The 19,221-nt window shown below is 44.0% G+C and overlaps 1 protein-coding gene across 6 annotated transcripts in view; it reads left to right on the forward strand.

Annotated features, from left to right (window-relative positions):
• Positions 1–19,221, forward strand: part of Them7 (thioesterase superfamily member 7) — a 238,012-nt gene that overhangs the window by 147,233 nt on the left and 71,558 nt on the right. The gene's annotated exons all lie outside the window — the stretch shown is intronic.

A 19,221-nucleotide genomic window follows, 5' to 3' on the forward strand; every position in this document is an offset into this window, starting at 1 on the left:
ATCTACCATCATGCCTGGCTCTGGGCTTCTTTTTACCACTCCTGGAAGATGCCAGCTGTGTGTCTGCTTGGCTGCTTGACTGTGTTGATCTTTGTTCCTTCCTCTGTAAGATAGGAAAGACGGAGTTGCAAGGACCAGAAGAGCAATATGTGCACTAAGTACAGCTCCATCCATACTGTACTCATCCCGTGACTCTTAACTCCCCATCCACCTTGTTCTGCAGGGTAGATGACAAGGACCTTGTCTAGGCCACGGTGTAGAATTTGCTCCAGACCTAGGAATTCTATGGAAGATCCTAGTAATTAAGGAACTATACGTTTTGTCTTTTTAGCATCCATCTTCTCCATTTGGTAAATCCACATTCCATTGGTGGTTGATCAAGACCTCTTCATGTGAGCCCAAGGCTGTCAAGTCACTACCAGTCAGGCCTATCAGGTGCTACGCCCATCTGCCTGACCTCCTGATTGGACCAAAGATGGACACATGACTGAAGACAGGCAATGAGAATGTCTTACATTCAGAAATGGGTAGGCTGAGGCTTCTACTTTCTTGGGGGTATTGTGAAGCTACAAAGGCTTGAGTGACCTCTACTGAGGCTTCAGAGGGAAGCCGCCAGAATTAAAGGGATGGATGGCTAGAGAGGAATGAGGGCAGAGCTAAATTCTGAGAACATCGCTTCAGTCCTCAGAGATCTTGGCACTGCACTTGAACGCCCTCTACAGGAGGCAGGGGCCTTCCCTTTCTTCTTCATTTCTCCAGCTCCGTGATTATAGTGTGAATACGGTCGGAGACCTCATAGCTGTCTTGCATCTTTCTCAGCTGTGGCACTGCACCTCGTGTTACTCTCAGGAGACAGCTTGGAGACGGTTGTGCTCCATCTCCATCAAAACCACTTAATTGTCTTATAAATGATGATCTCAATTTGCTCATCAGGACCAATGGCCACTGTGTGTTTGCTGTCACAGACCTGATGCAGGAATGCAGGAAGTCCCCTCTCTCTCCCTGCATGTCCAATAGGTCAGTTCTATCTGATATATATATATATATATATATATATATATATATATATATATATATATATATATATATATATATATATCCCTCCCAGCTTCCCTTTTTTTTGGGCAGGCTCACTTACCCTTCCTTATCCTGGTCAGCAGCTCTGCAGTTTCTCCCATTTGTGAATGACCTTCCATAACCAGCCCCACCTTACTCTTCTGCATCATATATGCTGTTTCTAACGAGGCAGCCCGAGGCATGGCCTCTCCAGCTGACAGACTTTAGTGTGGAGTTTGCTGTCATCGATAACTAGTGATGTAACCCATGTGCAGCCTCAGTTTTCCCCCTACACGATGGCGATGTCTTGGGCCTCCCTTAACCCACCTCCACCCCAAACAGGCCTAGCAGGAGATTCAGATACCCTTGGCTTTGAAACTAGGCAACGGTGCCCTTTTCTCAGGTCCATTCTCATCTACTGTTCTGCACCAAAACCAAGGGCTCCTGAGGGGTGGCGTGCAGGGAAATGTTTCTGAACAGCCAGCATCTGTGTACATGTGTGCAGTCAATATGGACTTCACTAATAACAAAAGGACACTTGGCACATGATTCGTAGATGGTAATTAAACCTACAATCCCGTTTATCGTAAATTCCATATAACTAATTAGTTTTCAGAGAACACTGTTAGGAATTTGGGCTCAATTCTTCTAGCCTCAGCCAGCCTTCGATGCTCTTCTGGCATGGAATGCTGCTCGGCATCTATGTTTGTGTTAATGAATGAAAACTGCGTTAGTGGGCTTTAACAAGTATGCTTTTAAGGGCCAGAACTATAGCCCAGTTGGTAAAGTGCTTTGCAAGCATGACAACCCGAGCTCTCTCCTCAGAACCTGTGGGAAAAGAGCCAAGTGTGATGGCACACCCTGGGGAAGCAGAGACTTCCTGGCCAGCCAGCCCATCATCAGTGTCTTACCTGCATGTGTGTGTGTGCATCAGCGTGCATTCCTGGTGCCTGAAGAAGCTAAAAGAGGGCATTGGATCCCCTGGGACTAGAGCTAGGGAAAGTCATGACTTGCAGAATGGGTTCTAGGAATTGAACCTGGGTGTTCTGCAAGAACAGTCAGTGTCTTTAACAACTGAGCTGTCTCTCCAGCCCTAGCAGGCCCATCTTTATCTTCAAGTTCCAGGGTACTGAGAGACCGGCTAACAACAACGAAAGATAGAAAGCACCTGAGGAGGGACAGCTGATGTTATCAGGTTGTCTTCTGGCCTCCACAGGGACCCCTGCAAAAACACACACACACACACACACACACACACACACACACACACACACACACACACACACTGGGACTACTGGAGGACAATAACGTCTATTTAATACCATTCATGCTATAGACAAGATGTGTATTTGAGTCTAATCTGCATTTTAAGCATGTTCTTGGGTCTTCAGCTGAGAGATCAACAAACCATATCACATTAGTCAGCTCTGATCTGTGTCTGGTCTGCAAGTTCATTGGATGTTCACATGCCTTCTCACTTAGGCATGGCTGAGCAGTTGTGACAGACACTGTGTATGAGCCACAGAGTCTGCAGCACTCACTCCCTGGTCTTCTATAGAAGATGCCTGCTGCTTGCTTCTCAGTCGCTATAATCAGTAAGACAGTAAGTTAACTGATAAAACAAAAGCTCTCATCTACAACATTTGCTTAGCTCAATGCTGGTGTCCGTTACCAGCATCACAGCCAAGTTCAAGTTCTGACCTGTAAAATGGAGGGCTGGAAAGAGCTTTGCAGCATGTAACAGTCTCACTCAATGCGGAGTATAGATTTAAAGTGTGGCAAACACAGGGGCTGGAGAGACGGCCCAGTGGTTAAGAGCATTTGGCTGCTCCTGCAGAAGCAGAGGATACAGCTCAATCACAGTTCAATTCCCTGCACCCTTGCTGTAACTGTGAGCCTTTTCACTCACACCCAAGTTCCTGAAATCACGACTCTGAGACTGAATTATTTCTGAATAAACGGCTAGGCCATAAGCTTTGGCTTATTCTCGCTAGCCCATAACTCAACTGTCCTGTTTATTCTATTCTAAGAGTGCCGCATGGCTGGTTACTTCTGCTCAGTTTCAGGTGACCATCAGCGTTTGGGGTGAATCATGTCCTCACCTGATTCTCTCCCAGAAACCTCTCTCCCTGCAGGAACTCCCACATTCTATTTCCTGCCTCAGCTCATTGGCCAATCAGCTTCTTATTGACAGGTGATGCTTCCTCTCAGTACACAAAAGATTCTCTCTGCATCCTCCCCCCCCTTTAGTCCAATAAAAGGCTCCCTTTCTTAAAATAATAAACTATATATAATAATAAAATGTATGAAACTGTCAGCTAAGATAACATTCATAATGTCCAGTCCATAAGCATTTGGCAACCTTGGAGAAAGTCATCTACTAGCCATCTTGGTAAATTCAGAGTTCTGTACCTAGATTAATTTCTATCATTACCAGCCTAAAACATCTTCTTAGACTTAGAAAACAATTTTCTTAAGTCCTAAACAACTTAAACCTACATCATCTAGTCTTTAACCCCATCAGAGACCAGAGAAGGAATGTGTATATGTCACCAAAGTGTGTAGGAGGTGCAGTCAAGCGGCTCCCAAAACTGTAGCAATGACAGAGAAAACTGGATGTCTGGGCAGTTCCCACCCCCAACTTCTCTGTGCTAGTGAAGCATCTTCTTCAGCCTACCGGCACAGGACATCTGACAGACTTTTCTGGGAAGCAGGAAGCATGAAGGAGGTCTTAACCCTGTCTTGGTAAAGCTTGGCAGCATACTGTCAGCAGCTGAAGCAAGGGCAGCGAAGCAAACTCTACATGGAGGCTCTTTAGGGCTCCTTATCTTCTTGTAGAATGGGTGCGCGGCCAGGAGAAAGCCTGTCTAATTGTCAAAAACAGGCCTTGTAATGACCAACCACCTTTAAATGCCACATTCTGTGATCTCTGGGGTTTCTGAAGACCATCTATTTATCTATAGTATATCTGAATAAGAAAGTGTTGTTATTGAAACTGATAATGTTTCAGCATCCATTAGAATACAATAGGCTATTTATTACCTGTTCACCTTAGAAACACATCTGAGTAATAAACTAGACTAGTATCTAATAGTTTGATTAACTATTAACTTGACTTTCTTAATTATCCTAAACGGTTTGCAATAGCAGCTTTCAAAGATGAACGGCAGAGGTTCAATACCTTAAATAAGTGTTGAAACATAATGTGTGTGTGAAATGTGCAATGTGCACAAGTCAGTTAATGGTGCCTCTCACTTCTCTGTTCTAGCAGGTAAAGCATCTGTTTTTACCTTATAAATCAATCTGCATTGTGTAACTAAACTGTAGTATAAATTTCTATCTATGATATCTGAAAGGATGGCAATGGTAAGTCTTGAGGATCCTGTAGCCAACAAGATTCATTTGCTATGAATAGCTAAAGCCCTGGCTGGAGACAGCTGTGCCCAGATAGGGGGATCAGCATATATTTTACCTGTTTGTTCTTCTTGATTACTCTCTTCTTGTCTGCAGTCAAGATCTTCAGGGGTATACCCCCGCCACCAAATTGATTTTTATTAATTTTGTACAATCCACAGATTTTCCTCTCCTACTGAAATGAGAGCATACTCTCTCCCCCAGAGCAGGGCATTTCCTGCATTCCGTTCTGAGGTTATCACATTTATATTAATCACAACAAAATTCAGCAGTCATTTCCAAAACCCAGTGCCTTTCAGCAGCTGTGCTATTTGTCTCACTGGTATTTAAAAAATTGAAGTCAATAAAGCATTATTTTAAAAAAAAAATCGTTGGGAGATTCCATGTACCCCTCTGTTCCTGTGAACATTTCCTTTAAAGTCCTGTTAGATCTGTCTACAACTGCTTGACCTATAGGGTAGTAAGATATATCTGTAACATATATGTTATGCACAATAAAGTCTAAAAAACTGTTGTATTCTAATGGATGCTGAAACATTATCAGTTTCAATCTGCCACGGCATCTCAAGTAAAGCCACCATCTCTAATAAATGTGCACTTTTCAGAACCATCCATTTCAGAACTTAAGGCAGAAGCCCCTTGGGATTCTGAACATTTATCAGTTGTATGATGTATCAATACATGTACATATTTAAAATTTTAAAACTCTATAAAAAGAAACATAAGCTACTGTGTAACATTTCTCTAAGGTAGCATCATTAAAAAGAATGTAGATGTTTTTTAAATTCAGCATATTGTATTTCTGTGGATTGCCATTCAAATTCCTCAAGCCCTTGTGTATTTTTCTCACTTGAGACTACCTTTTTTGTTGTTCTTGTAGATTCCACATTGGATTCTTCTGAAGGTTCTTCGTTCTTATTTAAAGGATCCTCTAACCTCTTTTCTATGGTCTCCAATCTATCACTTAAGTCTTTTTTAGTCTTTTCTTTCTTTAAATCTACTTTATTCTGATCTCCCTTTAAAAGAATTTATATATTCTTTTAAAATATGAAATTATGGGGTTGGGAATTTAGCTCAGTGGTAGAGCGCTTGCCTAGGAAGCGCAAGGCCCTGGGTTCGGTCCCCAGCTCCGAAAAAAAAGAAAAGAAAAAAATATGAAATCATTACTGGGAAAACAATTATTTGTATGCTAATAAGCAGAACAAAATCATGTGGGGTCCAGATGCGTTGTGTCATTGTGTTTTCCAATTTAACACAGGAAAGTTTTCTTTTTCATCTCTAACTCTCTCTTTAAGGACTAAACTTTATTTTTAAAGTAAATATTCCCTCCTATAACTTTTTATATGCAGTTTCTTTTCTCTTTTATTGCTTTCAAATCTAATACCTTACCAGTTCAGAAGTTTGGGCTTTTCAGTCACACTTCAGCCCAGGGAAATGTACAGGCTCCACTCTGCCCCCTCAGCGCTCTCTAACTGGCTGGTTGATCTTGGCTCCACCCGGTTCCAGTGGGTCTCTTTCTCTGGGAAGTTGTAGGCTTTTCCTGTGTGGACCTGATTGGCTGCTCTCTTTAATGCACTTTTTTGTCCGGAATTATGCTATGCTTGGAAAAGCCACAGCTACTGTGGCCTCTGGCTGTGGTAAAAAAAGAGACCATGGGGCAGCTCAGCACCACCTGGGTTAGCTCCTGGGTCTCTTCTCTCTCTCTTAAAAGGATTTAGCTTTCCTTCCACCCAGCTAGGAACCTTCTCTGGTACATGTTTGTTTGTGCTTTTTACCGAGGACTTTTCTAAGCCTGGATTCTATGTCCAATGGTACATGACATTTGTAACTACAGGACTTTCCACCCACACCCAAGTTCCTGAAATCACGACTCTGAGACTGAATTATTTCTGAATAAACGGCTAGGCCATAAGCTTTGGCTTATTCCCGCTAGCCCATAACTCAACTGTCCTGTTTATTCTATTCTAAGAGTGCCGCATGGCTGGTTACTTCTGCTCAGTTTCAGGTGACCATCAGCGTTTGGGGTGAATCATTTCCTCACCTGATTCTATCCCAGAAACCTCTCTCCCTGCAGGAACTCCCACATTCTATTTCCTGCCTCAGCTCATTGGCCAATCAGCTTTTTATTGACAGGTGATGCTTCCTTTCAGTACACAAGAGATTCTCTCTGCACCTTATGGCTGCTGACAGCTACTTGTAACACAGGTTTCAGGGGATCTAACGCCCTCTACTGAACTCAGTGGGCACCAGCATGCATGGGATGTGCATACATGCCTGCAGGCAAAATACACACATAAAATAAAGATAGATAAATCCTTTTTAAGTTGTAGAAAAACAGGAATAGTGAGTTTTGAGTGTTTAAGACTGCCATTCACTTCATTTTATGTGTATGTAATCTAGTAGTCATATTTAAGAACAAGTTGGTGAATTCTGAAAATACAATAGGTCTTATGAGTTCAGATTTTCCAAGGGGAAATAGGAACCATTTCTCTACCGCAGGTTGGATAGACAAAGGCAAGGCTGTCCATTCAGCTGGAGATGGAATGGCAGCAGGGTGTGGGAGGCCAAAGAGAGTCAAAGAGCCAAGGAGCTGAATAGGTCTCTTGAAAGAAAATTCTACCAGAGCAGCCTCCACCCAGACTCTGAGCAGAGACCGCAGAGGGGGACTCCACGCTGCCCTTGCTTCAGCCTCACACTTTCAGGTCTCTGTCATAGGGCAAGTCGTCCTAGCACTCGGAAGGGAGAGCTTGGAGGGTTGTGAGTTTGAGGCCAGCCTGGACTATGAGAAGAATTCTAGGCTTAGTATATAGTGATACCCTATCCAGAAAACAACAACAACAGCAACAACAACACAACAACAACAAGTAGCAAAGCTGAAAGGCCGCTACTCACATATGCTTTGCTAAAGGACCTTCTGAGTGAGGGACTCAAACAATGAGCACTTCCTTACCCACAGTGTAGCCAGCAAAAAAAGGGACTCTGTTGAAGTGAGTGGTGACACTGGCCATCCACCCATTGTTTCAACATATCATGGAGTGGCTGCCTGAAGCACGGTTCCAATAAACTAAATATCCAGTGAGGACACTGGCTTCCGGTTTTTGAGTCTCACCACATCGGTGGATGTGAAGCCTGCATCTCATTTAGATTTTCTTACCTCACTGTTCACCCTGAGTGTGATGAAAGCAGTGGTTGTATTTTGCATCTGGATTTTTCATGCCCTCTTGCCTCACTCTGGCATCTGTGGGCAGTTTGTGACTTTGTTGATCCTGGGTGACTCTCACCTCTAGACTTGGTTAGGACACTGGGGTGATGTGACCCTGTTGTGCACAGTCTCATTCTTCAGCAGGCTAGTCTGAACTTGCTCTCATAGTAAAGGGAAGATCTGTGAGGGAAGCAGGTTCCCAGGGCCTCCCAGGACCCAGCCTTGGGATTTTACAGCGTTCCCTCCACTATCCCTCTGCTCAAAGTATCTCATAAGGTCTGCCTGTGACAGCTAGTCTTGGCTGTCAGTTTGACTATACCTGGAGTTACTAAAACCCAAGCTGGGTACACCTGTGAGTAATTTTTTCTTATTAAAGTATTTGAGGTGGGAAGACCAAATATTAGTCAGGATCTTTTGAGGTGGGAAGATCTGTCCTTAATCTAGGCCACACCTTCTGCTGTCATATAAAGGATTTGGAGAAAGAAAGCTTCCTCTCCTTGCTTGCTTCCTCTCATTCTTGTTGGTAAGTCTAGCATACACTGAAGACCAGCTGAGACACCCAGGAACATATCCAGTCAGGTGAATACTGACCAACTGCTGGACTCTTGGACCTTCCATCGACAGATAGCCATTGTTGGAAGAGCTGGACCACAGCCCATAAACCATTCTAATAAATCATTCATTCATTCATTCTATTCAATATGTATACACATATATATGTGTACACACACACACACACACACACACACACACACACACACACACACATTCTATCAGTTCCATTTCTCTAGAAAAGCCTGACTAAATCAAGGCTTGCCCAGAGTTAGGGAGATGGAGAATAGGAGATTCTGAGACAAGGGGCACGAATGTAAAAGGCCATTATCATCCCCATTAATAAAACTTCCTCTACAAAGCCACCTGTTTTGAATACACATAACTCCAGACAATTCTCCCACAACCCCAATTTTCTCTTTTAACCTGCCCCTCCATTTCTCCATGCCTCGCTGGCCTTTTGGGTCTTTGGGCTCCCTTTCCTTTGAAGTTATAAATCTGACTTATTTTCTTACAAAGTCCTGCTGAAGATGAACTATCCAGGGAAGGTCCCTGTAGGAATGGCACAAACCCCAGAGGAGTATGCATTTGGAGTCTTACTATTCCAAGGGTGTGTGACCTACTATGTTAACGTTTCCAGGAGCTCCACTCCTCCTATCAGTCTCTTCTTCGCTTCCTGGAAATCGCAGTCTTCTGGTCCCCCCTCCACCCCCCCCCCCAGCCTCCGTCCTTACAGTCTCCTTCCCTCTGCAGCGTCCATCATTGCAAACCTTCCTCAGGTTGGCTCTTCCCATCAGTATATCCAACCTCCATCTTCAAAATGCAAGGTTTTATAGAGATGTAGACTACGTTTCCTACAGCAAGAAAGGGCCCAAAAATGGGATGTCCGGATGCAAGCTTGATGCAGGGGTTTGGGGTATGCTATCTATTTGGGAGATAATTTTGGACACACCTGGAGAGAAGCAGACAGGTGTGGTAGGTAAACGAATGTTGCCAGGTCAGAGTCTATTAGACAGTCACCACTGGGGGCACCAGGAGGCCAGCCCCAATGGGGTCCGCTGAGCTGATATGGAGCACACTTCACTTGTCCCTTGAGAAGTCAAGGAAGCAAGAATAGCTATTCAGTCACCAATCCATCATGGCTGAGGACAATTAACCTGCCATTTCCAGCTTACACCAAGCTCAGTCTGAGGGAAACCCCTCAGATAATTTCTTTGGTCTAACAAAATATCTGAAGCTGAGAATTTGTAAAGAAGTTCACGTTTCTCATGATTCTGGTAGCTGAAGTGTCTAAACAATATGGCTTCTGGCATGTGGTGAACTCCCTCCCACCTTGATTGCATCGCAACGTTGCAGAAAAATGGAAAAGGAAACAGCCAAGCAGCCCCGTGCAGAAGAGATCATCTGACCAGCCAGGAACCCAGAGATGGGAGGAGCAGTGCGCTCAATAGCTCCGGCTGTCCACTCGTTGGTTCTCCTCCTGGGTGTATAGCAGCCACCTTGAAGATGACACCTCTGACACTAGCTGATCACCTTTTGTTTCCTACCCGTACTCTTTCCCGCAGTCCTTGGTTCAGGTAGGGCTCCACCAGCTAGAGAATCCAGAAAGGTAGGTTCAGAGCACTCTGGTCTCTTAACTCTGGTGATTGATTGGCTTGGGGTTAGACACATGACCCAGGCCTGGCCAATAAGAGCCCCACACTGTTTGCTGGCTGGGTTCCCCATCACTAAGACAGGAGAGCGCGCGGGGCTGGGGGTATGTGGCTTCTTGTGTCTGGGACCTAGCTCTCATCCCGGGCATTTAGTGACTTTCTGTTGAATAGATGAACATAAATATTACTTGACAAGGATGAATACTGGATATTCAAATAATTCATATACTGAGTATTTTAAAAATATTTAATCATCTGAGTGCATTAAAAACGTTTCCCGAATGTTTTTCTAAAAAACTACTACTTTCACCATTAACAAGATTTCAGAGCCAACCAGTCCTGCCCGGACATAGTAATCACCTCCAAACCCAGATTCGTGAGACTTAACCACATTTTAGAGATGTAGAATAGACTCTGGTCTTTCTTGTCTTTGCCGTGTGCCTTTTGAAGGGAATCTAGGGAGGGGTGTTTGCTAATTACATTAAGTTATTCCTTAATACCCCCCGTCCTGAGTGGACTGCAGAAGAAATAGCAGGCCTGACATCATGGAAAGTCGTGCCGTGCCCGCACAGTTCCTTTCTTTCCTCTCCACTCAGCCGCTCGGATGGATTTGAAAGGCCTTTGACCCTAGTTGCCCAGCTAGGCGATTCACTCTGCCCAGCTGGTGCGGTCTCCTCAGGCTGCCCTAGCTTTAGATATATATACGCTCCAGGCTTTTTCCAGACCTTAACCACACCCTACCCAACCTACCCTTCTCTGTGGCACTTATCAAACCCTTACATAGTGCCCTCTGGCCCTCTGGTCTTTAAAAGAACAAAGTTATTCGTCATTTGAAAAGCATTATGCCTTTGATTTTCTTTTTCATCTACTCAAGTTCACGTGTGTAAACTTCAAATCTCTCTTCACCCAATTCTTTCTTTTTCCCTCAAAAAAAAATTCATGACTTCATTAGTGTAACATGGTCATTTTCAAAAACTCAAGAAATTTAGAAAAGGATAAAGAGAAAAGTTATTTTTGTCATTAAGCTAGAGTCATCTGGGAAGAGGGAACCTCAGCTGAGAAAATCTCTGTGTCAGATTAATTAGCTGTAGGCAAGATTTTTTTTTTTTTTTTTTTTTTTTGGATTAAAGATTGATGAGGGCTCAGCCTGCTGTGGGCGGTATCAATCCTAGGCAAGTGTTGTGCTGTTGTTTTTTTTTTTTTTTTCCTTCTTCTTCTTCTTTTTTTTTAAAAAGCAACGTGAAACAACCCAGTCAACAGTGTCCTCCACGGCTTTTGTTCCAGTTTCTGTTTCCAAGTTCTTTCCTGAGTCTGCGCTGCCTTCCTTCCGTGGCTTACTATAAACTGTAAGCAGAAATAAACCCTCTCCTCCTTGGGTTGCTTTCAGCCATGGTCCATGGTGTTTCTTTTTTTTTTTTTTTTTTTTTTTGGTTCTTTTTTTCGGAGCTGGGGACCGAACCCAGGGCCTTGCGCTTCCTAGGTAAGCGCTCTACCACTGAGCTAAATCCCCAGCCCCGGTCCATGGTGTTTCTTATACCAGCAGAAAACTAACTAGAACATTATCATTAAGGCCATGCAGACTGTCTTTGTTAAACAGCAATCCATATATTTGTGATTGACATCTTAGTCTATTTTGCATTAAAGAAAGTTTTCTTAAAAGAAAAGAAAACAAAACAAAATGAACAACAACAACAACAACAACAACAACAACAACAAAAGCCCAAAACCTCCATGGACATAGAACTTGCTTAAAGAAAGCCATACTGTGGGAATTTTTTTTAAAAAAACAAAAGCAATACTTATGTGTGCCTCTGGGTTTTCAGGTGTGCATTTGCATGTGTGCATATGCACATGTTCATTTGTATATGCATGTGTGCATTTGCATGTGCACACATGCATGTGGAGGGCAGTAGCCAATATCAGGTGTCTCCTTTAATCACTCTCTAACATAATTTTAAAGATAAGGTCTTTGTCTCAACCTAGAGCTCATAGATCTGCCTAGACTGGCCAGCATGTCCCAGGCCTCCTCCTGACTTAATCACCCCAGTGCCAGGATTACAGATGGATATCATGACCCTGGGTTTTTTATGTGGGTTCTAAGGATCTGACTTCAGTTTCTCCTACTTGTACAGCAAACATTTGACTGACTGAGCCATCTCCCCAGTGCCTCCCAAAATCTTTCTGAAGGTTCCATCCTCCTCTAGTTAGTTCTGCCCTGTCTAGATAAGAAATCTTCAGAGATTTTCTGGCATGCAGGAGATTCTAAGCATTTTCATGTTTTAAGTATTTTCTGCCAGGTGGTGATTTAAAATAGAATTGGAAACTGCTGTGCCTTCTGCACTTGTCTGTGCCTGACTGCCAGGGCAGCACCTTAGTGACCTGCCTGAATGCTGTGGCAAGGGAGACATCACCCAGACACGTGTGTGTCTGTGCTCACTCTTCTCAGTGGGCCCAGGACAACCACCAGGTCCCTGGCCCAGTTCATTTTGAGGACCCCAGCCACTTTCTAACCATAGCCCAGAGATAGTTTCCGAAGCATCCCTGGTGGGGCAGCTCCAACAAAGCAGAGCATGATGGGTACCGGCACTTTGTGCACAAGGTTCTCTGGACCACAGCTTTGCGGTTGGAGCTGTATTTAATGGCAGATCCTGCTTCTCGGCATCTGAAAAAGCCTTCTAAATTCACCCTAGCTGATGGTGCGTCCCTGTTAACTGAGCCTCATCTTCCTGTTTCCACTCAAAATGTTTCAATGAATTTGTTTCACTCTTTCAATTTAAAAAGAAAAGAAATTGATTCAATTCCTTAACCTTCTGAACACGGATCTGGATTTTCTCTTTTCTTTTTCTTTTGCTTGTTATAAGAGTGTGCCTCCAGAGACATGTTGGATTGTCTTGTCATTTTGACACTGATTTCCCAGAATGAACTTCCTGAGAGAATTCGGTTGCAGAGAAAATGGTCCTGCTCTCAGAGCAGATAATTTCCATTATTTTGATTTTCCCCAGTCCAAGACCTTATTGAGTGCACACTAAAAGCGGCGGTAGCTGTGCTCCGCAGCCAACTGGCTCTGCACAGATTCCTCCCCGATGCAAACGATTGCTCACTTGTTTGGAGCGAGGCGACTTGGCTTAGAAATATCATTTTTATTTTTTATATTGGTATATTGCCGAGCACCAAGATAAACATAGCTTGGACTGCAGGCTTATTTAGATATTTACTCAATCTCGCATCTTGCTAGACTTTAGTTTCGAGATATTTTTCTTGTTACCTCCGAGATCATTTGTCCTGTAAATAGAGCCAAGATGTGCTCAAAAGCAACATGAAACTAATCAAAGAAAGAAAAAACCAGTGTACTTGAGGCTGTGGCTGCTTAAAATACGAGGCTGTCAGAAAGCATTCTGGGCCATTTTCGTCTTCACTGCCTCCCATCCCTTTTGGAAGCGAAACGGCTTCCATACCACTTCAAACAAGTGTATTTATCTGCAAGGTCATTTCCCCTAGCTGTGGAACAATCTTCTGGAAGAACTTGACAATGGGATAAGAGCCTAGATGCAGCCGAGCAGAGCGATGCGGATCTACAAAGTCACACTGAAGACCCAGTGGGGACATGTCTTCTACCTGTGACGTAACTGCTGACAGCCATGACCTTTGTCTGAAGAGGATGGCTAGCCAAGAAAACCCCAGATCTCTTTCTTTCCCTCCTGCCTTGACTCTCCCTGGAAGCCACACGTTGCTCTCTCCCGTTTCCTTTCATCAAATCTGTGCCTGCCTGCCCTGCCCCTGCACCCATCCTGCCTGTACCAGTCCGTTCATGGAGTACGAGTCTTGAGGTACAAACATGATCACACCGCTACCTTCCTCCCATAGGACAGTCCCATTCTGATAGGATAAAGTCCAGTGTATTCAAGGTATGGCCCATCCTCCCTCTCCCAGCTTCACGGTCCAGCGTCACCTACCTCTTTTTGGTACCTCAAAGCTCTACACTCCACTTGCCTCCAACCAAGCCAGGTCCCTTTCCTTCAGCTTCATTTATTTTCACATCTCACTTCCTTGCAGAGCACACTCTGGATTTGTAAGGGAGTATTCACCGTTCTTTGATTATTGTAGGACCCACCAGAGATGAAAACCTGGCTTTTGTTTTTGTTTTTTTTGTTGTTGTTTGTTTTGTTTTTACCAGCACCAAACCCCAGGGAATGATTAAATTGGTAAAACTTAAACAGCCAAGCTTAGGCTATCAACTTTTAGTATCTCAAACTGGTTATGCTTGAGTCTTTGCCACCAAGAATCGAGCCAGACCTCTTGAGTACATTCATGTTATAGCAGTACAGTAAATGTTAATTAAATTCTATTATATTTATTATGTAATTTACATTACTTTAAACTCCGCCCCAGAAGCTGGTCCCATTGTCTTTGTCTTTTGTCTTTGATTTTGTGCAAGGCCCTGTGTTGAGTTCCCATGACAACGACAACAACAAACAACAACCAACAAAGGGAAAGGAAGGGCCTTTAACTGGTGTGGCTGTGCACAGCTTTAGTCCCAGCACTTGAGAGGGAGAAGCAGGTGGATCTCTGCGTTCACAGCATACTTGGAGAGTTCCAGGCCATTCAAGTCTCACTATGACAAATTACTGGGCATGGCTAACCTACGGTTAGGTTAACCCAGACTACTAGTGCTCCTGGGCTTTGTAGACTCCAATCATTCTGTAATGATGAGGTCTACACATGCTTGATGGAAAACTAATTATTCATGCAGAGCGGTAAATAGTACATTCTTTAGTGCCAGCTTCTTAGTCTCCGGAGGCTGACAGTTCTGCAGATCCTATGGGAGGCTCCCTGAGGATTCAGCCCTGTATGGGCTCCCACTGCTGAACCTATGTTTAGTTGAGAGAGTGTAAGGATGGGGTTCCTGCCATCATCTTTCTGCCCCGGCACTCCAGGTGACTGACCACAGGCTCTAGCCTGTTCTCTGTAAATTACATCAAGTGACATAAATAGTTTCACTCTTCTGAAAGGTGTAGCCGTGCCATCTGCCTGAGGGCCGCCCACTACCTGACAGGTACATGTTCTGTAGACCGTGTCCTCAGACAAACCAGAAGTCATGTAGGCTTTCTATTGGGAGCTCAGGCAGAACCTAGTTATGGGTTTATTGAAGGAGATGGGAACTTGGAAGAGAGGGGAGCGTGGGAGAATGAACGAAGTTGCCTGGCCAGGTACAAGTCTGGGCAGTATGACGTGGAGTGTTTATCACCGAGTGATGAATGCCTCAGGGACTCCTTGGTCTTCAAGCCAGAGCAAGCGCTGAGTCATAGGGTAAAGTGCTGAGCAGCCCCACTGAAAAGTGTGGAGTAAGGATACTAGAGCCTTTCCCTCTGACCCTTTGATCCATTTGTCTCCTCGTCTGGATTATTTCCTTATTTTAATGTGTAGTTTCTGTAGGAGAAACTAATTTGCACAGTCTTCAGCAGCCCGCAAGGCTGTCTGGAACCCTCCTGGGGAGGTCTGGCGGGATGTGGAAGATCTATGAGATTCTGAGGTTCTGCGAGAGATTCTGGTTTGAGTCATGGTTGAGAGCCCCGGTACTAGAAGATCCATCCGCAGAGGTTCTTTGAACCGAAGCATTCCACTGTCTAAAATTTACCGAGTCAGGCATGGACGATTAGCATTCAGCTCCTGTGACTCATACACTTCCGGTTACGTGTTACAAGCCAGGAAGTCATCAACTGCAAATGAGTTCATGAAAAGTTGAGTCTCTGGGTCACCAAGACATAATCTCTTCCCATGTTAGATAATCACTTCAACTCAATGATTATAGACTGGGGCCTTGAAGGACAAAACCTGCCTAATGCCTTTCAGAAGCCTGAATCTGTCTGGCATTGGACCGGCACTTGTTTTCCAGTTCCACACAGACATATCGCACTGTATTACTCTCAGCCAACCCCAATGCTCTGTGTTACCTGCCCGAACCGGATTCCATTAAGCACAGAGCCTAGAGTTTCTCCCTGGAAACATTTGGATATGTAGGTTTGGCGCTTATAAGACAGGTTTGGCAGGAGACAGTTGCTAAGAGAGGCAGGGAACATTAGGCAATGGTTCGTATCGCTTCTTAGATACCCGGAGTCTCAATCCAGCCTCCTTAGCACCTGACTCATTTTTTTCTTCTTCCCTCACACTAAGCATTCCCATCATCCCCTCCTGCCAGCCCCTTGCCAAAGTCTGAGAACTACTATTTTAAACACCTTCTCCCTCATTCTGTCACTAGACTTTTGCAAAATAAATAAATAAATAAATAAATAAATAAATAAATAAATAAGAAAAAGAAAATAAAAAACAAAACCTCTTGAGTTCATCAGATTGTTTCTCATCTCCTCTGTGGCCACTCTGGTGCAAGTCACCAACATCTTTTCCAAGAGGATAGGATTGCCTTGCTGCTCCTCTGCAGACATTATTGCCTTCCGTATCTCGATCTGCCCCATTGAAACCATTGATCATTTCACAGAACAACCCCCATCTTGCCTCTCCCTTCCATGTGTGCACTGTCTTGCCATTGCCCGGGATAAAGGCCAAGCTCATTCACAAAACCCTTCCCAGACTGCCTCCTGCCTCCTCTGTAGTCTCTGTTCCCCTGGTGGGAACTTCTGCTGTCTCCATAGCCTTTCTCTCTGGCCTCTGGTACGTGCTGTTTTCTGCAGAAGGCTTTTCCTTCCCCTACTTACTTAGATAACTCTGAATCTTTTTCATATCCCATTTTAAGCTGTCACTTCTCTGAAAACTATCCATGCTTCCCAAGATCAAGTAGGTCCCTGCTCCTACCTGACAGCATCCCTGAACTTAGCCTGGTATTAAGTTTATCACATTTTATTGGGATTGAGTCTGATCATTTATTTTGCTTGAGATTTACACAGTATGCAAAGGAGACCTCACTCTGCAGCTGGTTCCTCTTCCTTATCTAGGACATGCTGGAGATGTAAGGGGTACACAATTAAGACTTGTTGAAGATAGAAATATAACGGAAAGAAGATGTTGAGAATAGAAGGGGGAACACGACTTTCCTGGGCAACCAAAGGGGAACAAACCAATATCTCACCAAGGGAAGAGTAATAGCCCATAGGAAACTACTGGGTTTATTTTCGGGGACTTATGACTACTTGAGTTTTACCCTTACATACTTTGCAGAAAAAGAAAAGTAACAGTAGAAAAGCTTCTCACTGGAAGCCTGTGGCCACCACCAATCCCGTCAAACTGGTTTGTGAAGTTTTGAACACAGTGTGTGGTGTTTCAGGAGATAACACTGCTCTGATGTCACAGAAACAATTACAGTGAGAGGGTTATGGCTCCTGGTAGGTTGATCCTACACACACACACACACACACACACACACACACACACACACACACACACACACACAAGAGAAGTTGTGGGATTATGGGAAGTGGGATGAATATGAGAGGAGTTAGGGTAATTAACTAAGGGGTTATCAAAATATATTGTATGGGTTTCTCAAATAATTAAAAAGATTTTAATGTAGTTCATTGACTTGAGATGCAGATTTTTTTTTTGTTAGTTTCATCATCTAAAATTTTGGAATCTGGGTCGGGGAGGCATGTGTGAATTTGCATCATGAGAGCCCAGAGTTTGGAGCCAGGCCCAGCACTATTGCCTGCAAATTTCTCTCTTTATTCCCTATAAAGTCAGGGAGGCAAACACCACCTTGCAGGGTTGTTTGGAAGACTGAAGAGAGGACAGTGCAGGGGCACAGGCTTCTCACATCCCAGGTGCACAGTGGCTGCTGTGCTTAAATGTGGCACCTTTCAATTATTTAAGAGCATCTGGGCTGTGCTCACTTGCAAACAGGGAGCTCATGAAATATTTCTATCCTGAAGGCAAGAGATACTGCTTCTCTGCTGTCTGCTCCCGAACAGAGAGAGGGAAATGTGGCCTGGAATAGAAAAGTCACAGAGAGGCTGTGGAAATGAGGGGGATCTGAATTTCAGTGGATCTTGGAGATAGAGCCCAAAGTAAGGCTCTTCTCAGTGATGCCCGGGATGTGTGTGTTATCCCAGATCCCTGCATTGAAATTTAATCTTCAATATGAGAGACTCTATAGATGGGGCCCCGTGGGAGTTGATTCGGTGGTAAGGGCAGAGTCTCATGAATTGAATTAATGCCCTTATGACCTAGACCTGGGAGAGCGTCCTCACTCATGCCCTACACACACACATCAGCACTGCCTATGAAGCACTAAGCGAACTCTCTCCAGACCCCATCTGCTGGCATCTTAATCTTAGATGCTCAGGATAGCAGAACGGTTCGAAATGAACTTCTGGGTTTATAAGATTACCCCAGAATATGCTACTTTTGTAACAGTAACCTGAATAGATTATGACATGGCACTCCTGAAGAAGAGACACAGAGGACAGCCAGAGAAAAGGCCAAGAGACCCCATTTAGATCTTTGTGTGCCTTTTTAAAAAATATTCAGTCATTTTCTTCTTTCAAAGGTAAATTGTGATCAGTTGGAAACATTCATACAAGGAAAAAGAAAAAGAAAGCCAGTTCATCCTTTCAAAGTTCTTTCTAGGTAACCTGGATTCACATTGTATTCTAATGTAACAAATGATCTCACCCAGTATGTTATAGAACAACTGTTCTGTTCTGTAACTGGACTCTTCCATTGGACAGCTTTCCTGTGGGAAAATAAAAAGTATCCAGTGTCTCCCTGGGTGACATTGGTGTGCCACAGGGGTGAGGTCACACAAGCCCCTCGCACAGCCCTCCTGGAACGACTCCACCTCCAATGAACAATTTTAGAGTGAAACCTTTACATAACTCACCATTGTTCTTTACAGAGAGCCCTCACATTCAGTCTTTGCAAGAAAGAGCCATAGGGAAATGCTTAAATCACAAGAATAACAATGGGCCTTCAGTGGGAGAAGGCAGGGGCTGGCCCTTGGCACAATGCTCTTCCCTCCCATTCTGTTTGACCTTGAAGGGTTGTGTTTTTATGAGAATTTTGTCCACTGAGTTTTGATCATGTTCATTCTTTCTTGTGGCCACCCCCCCCACCAGATTTACCTACTCCTTCCCTTCCTACCCACCTTGGTGACACCCCACCTTTAAATAGGCCAATCTGTGCTGCTCAAATATGTGTGGTCTTCCACTGGAACATGTTGATTTATTAGGGGATACATTCTTAGAGAAAACTGACTCTTCATTTCTCAGCAGCCCATAACTGCCAATAGGTCCTCTATGCTGGGATTTGGTCCTATAAATTCTATGCCAAGGGCCACTCATTTCTAGTCAACAAGCAAAAAGATGCAGCTCTCGTTCTTAAAGAGATCACAGTGTAGAG

Source organism: Rattus norvegicus, chromosome 3 (assembly GCF_036323735.1).
Source record: "Rattus norvegicus strain BN/NHsdMcwi chromosome 3, GRCr8, whole genome shotgun sequence".
In the NCBI taxonomy this organism is placed as follows: Eukaryota; Metazoa; Chordata; class Mammalia; order Rodentia; family Muridae; genus Rattus; species Rattus norvegicus.